The 12,544-nt window shown below is 34.3% G+C and overlaps 1 protein-coding gene across 1 annotated transcript in view; it reads right to left on the reverse strand.

The window, feature by feature from the left end:
• Positions 1–12,544, reverse strand: part of ROBO1 (roundabout guidance receptor 1) — a 1,107,232-nt gene that overhangs the window by 139,229 nt on the left and 955,459 nt on the right. The window lies entirely within an intron of this gene.

The raw sequence follows: 12,544 nt of genomic DNA on the forward strand, positions 1-12,544 counted from the left end.
TCTCCAGCATCCCTAATAATCAAAGTATATATTTTGCTAGTATGAAACAGTATGAATTGTGTGAAATTCTAAATCTGTAACTAAGTTTTGAAAAGATTTAATATTAACTTGAAAAAAGCAAATAACATAATATTGGTAAAACCACAGATCGTTCTAATATTACATTTCTTCCATATTCATGTAATTGTTTCATGTTTACAGGTTGGTACATGTCATTTGGCTCAACTGTTTCCCAATGTTTTTCATTCTGTTAAATTAGAAAAAGCATAAGTTCACTAAATCTTTTAATCTCCTGGAAGGTTTTATCTAAAAAGTGTTAACTAAAATTTATCCCTTAAAACAAAATATACAATATTTGTCTTTCTGAAAAACTAAATATCACTTTTAACACAATTCTCAGAAACAGTACACGACTTTTCAGAAAATGATTCTAAAATTCAGTGGTGTATATTTGTATAGTGCTCAGAAGATGGGGCAAAGTGAAAAAAGGTGTTACAGAGAAATTGTTCTAACTATTATGGAGAGTGTAATATTTGTACACTCCTGAAGAGCACTGTCAAAAATTTCAGAACTAAATAAAACATAAAATTATAGAACATGTAAGGTCTTTGACACCATCTAATCCATCCCATGAAATAGAGAGAACTAAGCCCCGAGAAACATTGTCAGTAGCTTATGTTATTTGTCAGGAAGAGACCAGAAGAAAACATAGATATCCCGATTTCCAATGCAGTGCTCTCTTTTTTTCTTAAAAAACCATGTCACCACTTTACTATAAAACACAATTCTATCTAATCCATTGTATAACCAACAAATCCACTCCATTATTGCAGACAGCTTGACTTTTGATGATTGTATATCAATCCGTGACCGGAGTATCATAAATACCCGATGGTGGAAAGGCTCAAGTGCTCCTAAAATTAATGTCGTTCCCTAATCATGTGGTGAACATCTGTGAACTGCAATAACTACAATGTCTTTGGCTTCATGAATCACAGAGTCTCAGTGACGTCAGGGGCCTGAGAGATATGTGATACAAATGTTTTCTTTTAGAAATTAGTAATCTAAGGCTGGGGGAGGGTGTGGCGCACATCACATAAATAATAATGATGATTATGATAATGTTAGCAATATAATAATAATGGTAGCAATGGTGGACGTTTCCTGAACATTGACTATGTAAAGAACCACACCAAGTATCTGCTCATTTAGTCCTCATAACAAGGTGATTGATAAAGTGAATTTACGAGGTCAGACAATGAAGTTCACAAACTTGTTGCAATGATGTCACTATCCATTTTTGACATCAGAGGGATTATTCATTATGAATTTGTACCAGCTGGACAAACAGTTACCCAAGTTTCCTATTTGGAAGTGCTGAAAAGGCTGCGTGAAAAAGTTAGACGACCTGAACTTTTCGCCAACAATTTGTGGCTCTTGCATCACGACAATGCACCAGCTCACAGCACTGTCTGTGAGGGAGTTTTCAGCCAGTAAACAAATAACGGTATTAGAACAGCCTCCCTATTCACCTGATCTGGCCCCCAATGATTTCTTTCTTTACCCGAATATAAAGGAAATATTGAAAGGACGACATTTTGATGACATTCAGGACATCAAGGGTAATACGACCAAAGATCTGATGGCCAGTCCAGAAAAAGAGTTCCAAAATTGCTTGGAAGGGTGGACTATGTGCTGTTGTTGGTGCATAGCTTCCCCAGGGGAGTACTTCGAAGGTGATCGTAGTGATATTCGGCAATGAGGTATGTGGCACTTTTTCTAGGATGAGTTCGCGAACTTAATTGTCAGACCTTGTATTTGTTTCACTTCATGAATGAGGAATTTGTAAATATTTAGCAGGAGAGCGAGAGCACAGATCTCCGATCCACTAAGGACCCTTCTCTAGCAACTTGCCCACCTATCTGGTCTTATCTTAATATAATGCTCACAATTCTAAATGCATGATATAATTAATATCTCAGCCTCTTTCCATTGGAAAAGAAGTTCAATGAGAAATTTCCCTTCTGAAAGAAAGTCAACTGTCTCTCTTTGAATATATTCTGCATTCTTCTGTATTCTTAGATGTTTCCATGTTTGGAAGAGACCACTTCAAACTTTCAGGCAAATGTTAAGAATTATAGTTCATCATTCAGATTATGTATGATGTGCTAACTCTTCTCAAGGATTCTGCTTTATTTCAACAACAGAATGCCTAAAAAAGCCACACAGTAAATGTTTTAATTAAATATGGGTCTTTTAATTAGAAGTGGGTACCGTGTTTTCCCCGAAAATAAGACTTAGCCAGACCATCAGCTCTAATGCATCTTCTGGAGCAAAAAATTCATATAAGACCCTGTCTTATTTATATGAATTTTTTGCTCCAGAAGATGCATTAGAGCAGATGGTCTGGCTAGATTTTATTTTCGGGGAAACACGGTATCTTGGGAAAAACAGGGGAAGATAATAACGTAGTCCTGGAATTTTTTTTTTTCTACTTAAAAGACTACTTTGTTACTGAAATCTTGCAGCAAATACTAGTAAACTTTCAACCGTGGAAAGAAAAAAAAAAAATCAATGAAATCCTTTAAAACTAAGGTATACTAGAGGAAACAACACATGAGGAAATATATTCTCAAAGACAAAGAAACTTTATAGATGCTAAGTAACAGCATACCTCTATTACAATATACCACTTTCATTGCTTTCAAAATTACTAATAACTAGTCTTTAATTTTGAGTAGAGACTATATTATTCACTTCTAAGATACTTCTAGTTCTCGATCTTAATGCCCACTTACAGGCTGACATAAATAAACGTTATCTATTTTCAAAATAGCTACTATTCTTTCATTCAACACATCTGTGCGGAATACATACTTTGTGCCTAGAATCTATGATATAATTTCGGTATTTTCCTTGTAGTGAAGTTTATATAAATGCTGATGTCTGTTAAGAAACTACATTAATCTTCATCTTGTCAAAAATGGCAATAAAATAAGGTTTTATTGCAGTTATTTTATATTACGACAGATGTTTTGGGAGTTAGATATAAAAGTTTATCATAAAGCCTTTTATAACTATTTGCATTGTAACTTTGTAAGCTCACAGCACCACCCAGAAGAGCAAAGTGTTATCTGGGGTACAAATGTGTTCAAAATTCTTTAATATTTATTAAGATAAAATAATACTTTCAAACTTTTAAAAATATTCCAATGAAAAGGATGAATGTACAGAAAGATACCTGAACCTGCTGAAGAGAAAAACTAAAATGATGACATGTAAAATAGTATTTCATAAGGTATCCATCTATACCATCATCTTCTAAAGCTAAGGAATGTGATTTTTTAAATGATACATGCAAACATCAATTCTATATAAAGTTATGATTTAATCATGACTGTTTCCTAAAAATACATATTTACTTTTTAAAATGACACTGAATATATCTATGAATGCTCTTCAATAATTATGTCATTTTTTACTTATGTTTTTTATAGCATGCAACTTTAGTTTTAAGCCTTAAAATATGCTGTGGTTAAGATCTTGGAAGAAAATATGCTGGTAAAAGCACTTATTTTCTTAACTACTAGAGCTTTGAAGTTTTCACAAACCTCTTATTCACTACCCTTGGAAAGCAGTTTCTTTTTTTTTTTTCCAAAAAATTATACATTTTGAAAAGTGATATAGTATCGATAAATGTCAAACATCACTCAACCTGAGTGGATACAGAATGTTACAGAGGGATAAGCTATTACTAGAATAAAAGTAATTAATAACAATGTATTTGTTTGTTTCTTAAAGTAATATATGATGGAGGAGTAAACTAAAGTAAACACAGTTGCAAGCCTGTGTTTTGTGATGCTGCAGCAATGGGGACACCCCATTCCTGGTTTTTTAATGGTTAGAATTACTTCCAGATTGGGTCCTAGCTTAAAAAACATTCTCATTTTGCAGAAACATGGGACACCATGACAGCATTTTCCATGAAAAGCCCTCATGACTATCTGCAGTCAACATTTTGTTTCATTGTTTCACTTCAGGAGTCAACAACATTACAAGGTATTCCCCAGTATTTATTAGAACAACACTAAGTCATGGAGACAAAGGGAAGGTAAGTTTGGCATACCAGATTTAAGTTAAAATCTGCAATGTATTCCAGAAAAACGTGTGCACCAATAAGTATCGACATCTATGTAGTTAATATTCAGCAGACTTGAAGTCTGGGAGATCATCCAAAAAAATGTACTGACAAAGTAAGTCAAGTTGCTAAAATCACATGCTCTAACTTAAAGATGTTAGTAGCTTACTAGATGTTTGCATTTTACACACTTCAAACTGAACTATAACTTAATTTAAAATGCAACCTTTATAAAACACCATTTTATAAAGTATTATTGGTAAATATATTTATCCAGGAATCAAAAACCAGAAGTCACAAATTTCAGAATCACCACACACACACACACACACACACACACACACACACACACGCTTCAACTATGCTGTGATTTTAATAGCTATATTCACAATGACTCAGTTATTTCCATTCAAAACAGAGGGTTTTACACTGCATCTTGCTAGGGTTATTATAAAGACTAATTATTTAGTGTTTGTACAGGACTTGCCATTTATATGGGGCATTACATCTGCAAAGAAGTATTACTCTTAGTCACTACGTAAGGAATTGCCAAATTTCTCAGCTGCCAGTACAAACGAAAAGGACAAAGAATGCCATTGATGAGGGTTTCCAAGTGCCAGAGCAAAAGTCATACTCAGGAGTAGCCTGGCAGGGTTAAAAAAACACAGACAGATGAGGCTATCTGAGCTATGGGGCCCTGCCTAGGCATGTGGTCTTTGTTTTATAAAATCTAACTTGCTGTTTTGTGCCTGGCACTGAGAGAGTCCTAGATCAAAGGAATGTCCTTGTGTATTTATGGTCTGGCGCTTTGTATTCAAATATCAGCCTCATGAAAACAGGGAACTTGTCTTTATTACTCTCTGTATCTAGTGTCGAGAATAACGCCCAGGACATGATAGGCTTTCAGTCAATGTTTATAATATGCCCTCTGTGTGTTGGGTATCATATATGAAAGAGGACTAAAATCCTATGCTCATGGTGCAAAAAGGTATAGGAGTGTACACAGACAATATTCAAATAAACACACATGTAAATGTACAACTGTCATTGTGATGATACATGCCATGAAGGAAATGGATAGAATGCTGTGTGAGAAACTATTGAAGAACATAATTTAGGTTGTTGGTGAGGGAATACTGAGGAAGTAGCAGGTAAGCTGAAGTCTGGACCATGAGTAAAACTTATCATAGAAGCATACATTGGAGGCAGAGGACATAACCCAGGTCGACGAGAAAACCCAGTACAGTACATGCACTCGAAAAGACTGGGACCCTGTGTAGTGGGACAAGTTGACAGCAGTGCAACAGGAGGTAGGCAGGGAAGGTAGGAGCTAGATTTGCTGATAAAGGGTCACCTTTTATTTTAATTCCCCTGGGAAGCCACTTCAGTGGCTTTTAAACACAGCAGCCTCCCGATGGAATTATCATATTTAAATATTCATGATGTCTGTTCTGTGAATGAAATGGAGAGGCACATAAGAATTGGAGGTGGAGAGTCCAAATAGAAGACTATAGCAGTAATTAAAGGGAACATGATGGTTTTATATTATTCTGACGACACTGGATTTAGTGAAAAGGGAGACAAGAGTAGAGGGATTTGGTGAAAAGGGAGACACGGTAGAGGTGTACATTGGAGGCAAGAATCAAAATGATTTCTTGAGAGGTTGAACTGATGGAGAGAAAGATATCAACAATGATACCCAGATTTTTTATTTAAGTAACTGAACATGCCACTTTTAAGGTGCAGGAGGATAGATATAGAATATGCAAATAAATCTTCCCATGAGGAAGAGTAGGAAAACTATATATGTGGCATAATTTGAGAGTATAGAGAGAATATGAAATCTATTTTGTGGATATTATTTCATATCTTTTCTAACTGACTAAAAAGCTGGAACATAACTAATGTATTTTGATTATATATATATATATATACACACACACATATATACAAACATGATTATATATATGACCACTAATAACTGACATGACATCCACATTTAGCGGCAAATTACAATAATAACTCAGTCATTTTGTTCTGAAAATAAAAACAACTTAGAACATTATAGAGCATTTTTCAGGACTGCGATAGATTAAGTTAACTTACTATTTAAGTATAAGAGAATCAATGGCATATTAAATATTATTACATAATTAGAATAATCAGAGAGTTCACATTCTCAGAAGTTTACAAACTGTCCAAAGCCTAATAAAGTTTCCCTGGAAAAATGCTGAATCACAAAACTCCTAAGGATCTATCTGTGATTCACTAATTTATTCATTCAATAAAAGCACTAGGTTCTGTGTTTGGAGGTGGTGGCTAATAAGATACACAAGACATAGATCTTTGCTTTCAAAGCACTTATTTGAGGTGGGTTTTTTGGGGGGTTTTTTTTGCTCTCTCTCTTTTTTTTCTTTTGTCACGTAATGCTTTCAATTGAAATTTTAGACACAAATTTAACGTGCAAAACAGATAAATAGATTACTTCACTTCCCCTTCTGGGGCTAGCCTGCAGAAGAATTCAGGTCTAGTGTTAAACTGACAAGCTTAGAGGTTGAATAAATTTCCCTAGCACCTATAGCTATATATTGTATGCAGTTAGTAAGTGAAAAATTTGGGATTTGGGCCTGAATTCAGGTGGATACCAAAGTCTGCATTTTTAGTACTAAACTCTATTGGCCCTTTAGGAGATACTCAGACTTGAGTGTCTCCTTGGTGGTGTGTAAGAGAACTCCACTTTGATGCCTTTTTAAAATACATTCAGCTTTCATTGTCACATTGAAATGAATTGTGGAGGAACTCTACATTCGTTGCATTAAAAATAATGCCTTAAGGGGCGGCCGGTAAGCTCAATTGGTTAGAGCGCGGTGCTGTTAACAACAAGGTCCCCGGTTCGATCCCCACATGGACCAGTGTGAGTTGCGCCCTCCACAACTACGTAGATTGAAACAACAACATGACTTGGAGCTGATGGGTCCTGGGAAAACACACTTAAAATAATAAAAGCTTAAAAGAATAATTAAAAGGTCTATACTACTATAGCTTATAAAATCATAACTTTATATAATCTAAGTATTACATTATATAAACACCCCCACTTCCACCCACAGTTGCAAGTAAGGACCTAAGGTCAAGGGTTAGAAGGACTCAAGGTGGTCCAATGAGTTACTAGACATAGTAAGGCTAGATCTTGAGATAACTGTTTTCATGAAGGCATATATTTTAAAGTGCCTAAGAAAAAAACTAGAATGTTTTCTAATTAAAATGTTTGCCGAGAAATAAAGGTGGTTGTAAAAAACAAACAAACAAACAAAAGAACCAGGTGTTTTTCTACTCTCCCAAGCCCAAGATGCCAGCAGCTAACCAGGAGAAAGGTTAAAAAGAGTTTTCACATTTATGGGAAGTCTCATGGTAACAGTTTCAAGGGAGAAAAATCCTTACAGTTTAAAATGATCTCATTAAAACCTCCCTAGTAATTGGGAAGAGTCAGAGAAAATAGCTATTGGATTAAAACACAACAAAACAAACAAAAAACGATCTATTCTCACTAACGTATCTTTGCACAGCATAATTAAGATTGCCAATTATAACATTCCCACCAACCAAAAGGAATACTTAAGAGATAGAAAAAAAAAGAAGTCTAACTAGCACAGAGAAACATCAACCAAACAAAGGGTCTTTAATTGGTGACAATCGGCCCTAAATCACTGTTACTATTCCCCAACCTAACTTTCAGATCTGTTCATTTCTTTTATCTTCCCCTATCACAGGCTGTCTGAGGCTTCAAGATAATAATGCCAAGTATTTAACAGAGTTTTCAGTCTCAAAGGAACATCATGCAATGATGTATCTGTGCGAGCTGCCTTTTCCTAACAAACTACAGACAGCCCTTGGGAGAGTTCTCAGCCTTCAGCTCTTTGGCAGACAAAGTTTAAGACCTCCTTCTGTTGATAACTGGAGTCAGGCTAGTAACAAGCCCTGACTAAAGGTACCAGGGATTAAATTAATAGAAAAGCAAATCATTTTATAACTCTTATTAACAACGCTATCTTTACCAGTAACACTTTTATGCAATTTAAAATTTATGACTCCTCCAGGAGTATTAGAAGCAAAAGAAAAAAATATGGAATGTGAAAAAGCCATAAAAATAAATGTTTTGTCAAAATACACATATTGAATGTTGAATCATTGCTAAGTGTTATTTGTGTGTGTTCCTATTTTTACATCAGATAATGGAAATGGAAACTGTTTAGAATGCAGGCCGATTCTTTGCTACCAAAAGCACATCTTCCACAGATCTATCTACACCTGAACCACACTGTACATTTCAGGTAAATTTACTATACCCAAAACACCTTCAGTCATCAACCCAGGAGGCTGCTACCCGTCCTGCAGGGCTAGAACCAGCCAGTGAGACACTGATGAGAACCTCTGGCCCAAGTTGCCTCCCAAAAATTCTAGTTCAGAGCAGCTAAAAATACTTCATAATTATTTTTTTTAATCAAAACTTCTAGAGATTAAGAAACAGTTCATGTGTTGTTGGCTACTGTACCTGAGAAGGCCTAATTCACGGGTCCTCACAAACCCTTTACTAGTGTTCCTTCCAATAATACGAAGACCACGCACTCTTTTCTTACCTCAAAACTGATATTTAAAATTTATGTGATCGTAAAATTTAAAATTTCTGACATATCATAAACATTAAATTCAAACTAAAGCTGTTTTGCCTCTTTTATGTGCATCTGATGAATGAAGACCACCATTAAATGGATGCCCACCGCGGTCTATTTAAATATATGTATACAATTTTAAGTTGTACATTTGATTATTCATTTTCTCTTTGAAGTTGTATTTCCATTCCAATCCCACCCAATTTTATCCTCATGCAATCTGCTTTTATGCTTGTAAGGCTTATTGTTGTTTACTGATCAAGCTATCCCGTGCTCAGCTATGAAATAAGGAACTGTGGAACTGCTCTAATGTTTGCTGCCCTGGAGGTTTTCACACCTCTGCAGGAACACCACAGACATATTCTGGGTATCTGAACACTTTCATTTCTAAAGTGAAAGAAGGTCAAGTGAAAAAGAGGCGCAAGAGGAATTACACAGCGAGGACATTTTCAGGCACATCAGCTCTAGGAATGACACACAGGGAAAGTGAGAATCTGGAAAATGCAGACCAACCAGGCCCCATCCACCTTTGAAAGGTACAGGAATTCTGGATGGAAGACCACTGCCCTAAATAAAGACCCCACTACCACTAATCAAAGTTGTCAGCTTTGAAGAAGTGAGCAACTCATCTCTGTTACAAGCAGCGCCACTACCTAAAGGCCCAGCAGGTACAGGACCGCATAAATGAAAGTGAATTAATTTCTGTAAATAAAATATTAGTTAAATTTCATAAATTTGAGCTGATGCCTCTGTGCTGTACATTCTTGATTGCAAAATTTAAAGAAAAAACAACCTAAATCAAATATAATTGTTAATTTTATTGAGTTCAGTAAATTATCTAAGGCGCAGTAGATTATAAAGTACAATCATAAATGATGTATAGTCAAAACAATCAAATCAGCAAAAGCTTAGTCTACTGGGTGAAGAGGGCCAAATGCTTTCACTGGAGATTTTAAGACCTTTGCTTATAATGAAGAACAAATGGTTCCTGGGACCAGGTTAGCTACCCAGTTTTTGAAAATACCCTACAACCAACTTAAAGAACTATAAACCCATTAGCAACTTCAAGGAACTCAAATAAATACAAAGAAACCTCTGAGTTTCTCTACAAGGCTGGCAACCTTTGGATTACTTTTCTTCTTTAACAGACCCCAGTTGGACCTGTAACATTTCTTGTAAATTAAACAAATGTATAAGGTTTTGTTTTTCCACAAGGAGCAGTTGGAACTCCTACTTTTTTGACTATTTTTCAATCTTGTTATTTTCTAAGTGCTGAAACTTGTTAACTATATTTATTGAACCAAGTAGTTTATAACCAGTTAATAAAATCTCTGATTATAATGAAACATTTTTTCTGTATTTAAAATACATTGATAAACATGTTTAATAAATATTTGCTAGGCTCCTTGACACATATGTAATACAAGTTCCCTGTCCGTATCAACATTTCATTAACTAAGAGTTGTAATAAAAACTAAACAAACAATGACAAGTTGAGCTATCGATTTTTAATCATATATATTCTATCAGCTATTAGAAGGACGTACAAAAACTGGTTATTCACAGTATACAAGCTTCTAAGTTGCAATTCATGACAATTCAGTTTGAAAAAGAAGGCATACATGGTGACAATATAATTTAAGTCTCACTAAAATCAATACTATGACTTCCTATAGACAAAAATAAACATTTTCCACATTGTAAAATTCAAGACTTTTAAAGTAAACTTGATGCTAAGTTAATTTGGTGCTTCTATCTTTAATCATGTGCATTCCATTCCAAAGAGTTTAATTCCATTAAAAATCTACATAATTGAAATTCACATTAATTTTCAAAATGGGGATATTTATCAATAACAATGCAAGGTTCCCTTTTTCTGTTAAAGAAAGTATAAAACCTTGTTTTCCCCCTAGGTCTAAATATGCTTTTTTCACTCTTTCAACCGGTATCTTTAGGTAAATAGAGGGCCTGCTTTAATTATTTTCAATTTGACAATGACCTATGATTTAATAGAAATGAAGTTATGAACTTACAGACAGCATGAAACAATCCCATAGTCTTACTGAGCAAAAAGTTGAGTCAAATAAAAGATTATTTATTAAACAGAAAAAACATGGCAAAATATCAAATGCCCCATTTGACCTAAATACCAAAAGGCAGGAAATAATGAAATTACAAACACATTATTGCTCCAACTCTCAATGATGTTTCTATTTACTATTTGTTTTTGTTTGGTTAACCATTTTAAATACACTGTTTCAAAAGAGAATTTTATGTAAACATATGATAATTTGGGATACTTATCATTTAATGTAAGGATGTCATGAAACAAATGCTGTGGCAGCATTTCTTAGTCACATATTTCTCACAGTGATTTTTCTCTTTTGTGTTCTCCAAAAAAATAAAAAGTAATGACCAACATTTCATATAAGAAAAAAATCAACTATGTTTAATTTTTCTGATTGGAAGTGTAACATTTTAAGATTACTAACTGGATTGCCCTTACTAATCAACTTATTCATGCTGTTCATATATTTAAATAATGAAAATAACACTATTTCTCTTTGTTTAGAAACAAAAGAATCAAAGGAAAGGCATTTAAAAGCATCACAACCAGTGAAGACAAAACCACACCAGTAATTACACAATGTTCTAGAATTTGAAGAGATCGCAGACATATTGAAAAAGGCAATGAAATATGGAAGATGAAATAAGCACCATACCATACGATAAGTGACAAAAGAGACTTGTATTTTACTCCCAAACACTATAAATAATTGACAGCTTCTATCTCTATAATTAATTGATTCAAGTAATACTTGAAAGAAAGATAATACCACATTTCTAACAAGGATAAAAGCTGGCTATAAGTCAAGATAGTAAATTAAAATAGCCTAGACAGTATTACATGGCCATATAAATTCAGTCTTAGTCGCAACATAACAAATAAACGATAGTAAAAATATAATAAAAAAACAAATTAGTAAATGAATTTCTAGCAGTTGTTTCTTTTTTGGGTACTCTTAATGGCTAGAAAATTAGCTACTAAAAACATTTGTAGCAAATACATTAGGCCTTCTGCACTTTGAATCTGTTCTTAATATTTTAATCCATGAACACTACCTCCAATATAAGTAATGTGTTACTTTATCATCTTTACCATCAAAAAGGAACTCATATCTTAATCTTTCTTTCAGATTATAATCAAAATTGCAATATGTTTTGAAGCAACTAAGTTTTAGGTAACTACATTCACATATCTTCATCATGAAGTGTCACACATGCCTACAAAGACACTACAAAATAACAGTACTCTCTCTTTCTCCATTAAGCCCGTGTCACTGATCTCCCACCTTTTTATTTATTCATCTTTTATTTTATTTCAGTAAACAAACATTTGAGTTCTACTACGTGTGAGCCCTTGAAAAACTAAGTCTCTGTCTATGATTCAGCTAATATGTAAGACTTTACTCCACAAGACCTCAGCAGGCAACCATCCCTTCCACAGTCCTTTTCAGCTCCTACTGGATTGCATACCTGCAACCCCATTTCCCCCTTCTTACCTTAGTCCTCAACAATGGGAAGTCAGTACAGAAAGGCATTTAAAGCCCATGTAGACAGTGTGAGCAGTTTAATCAGTTAAGGTTTATACGTAAAATAAATGTTTTATAGGGTAGAAGTGTAAGAGGTGATTATGTTTTAAAGGATTTAATTTTAATTAGAAGCTGCAACTAGA

The sequence above is a fragment of the Rhinolophus ferrumequinum genome, chromosome 2, assembly GCF_004115265.2.
Source record: "Rhinolophus ferrumequinum isolate MPI-CBG mRhiFer1 chromosome 2, mRhiFer1_v1.p, whole genome shotgun sequence".
In the NCBI taxonomy this organism is placed as follows: Eukaryota; Metazoa; Chordata; class Mammalia; order Chiroptera; family Rhinolophidae; genus Rhinolophus; species Rhinolophus ferrumequinum.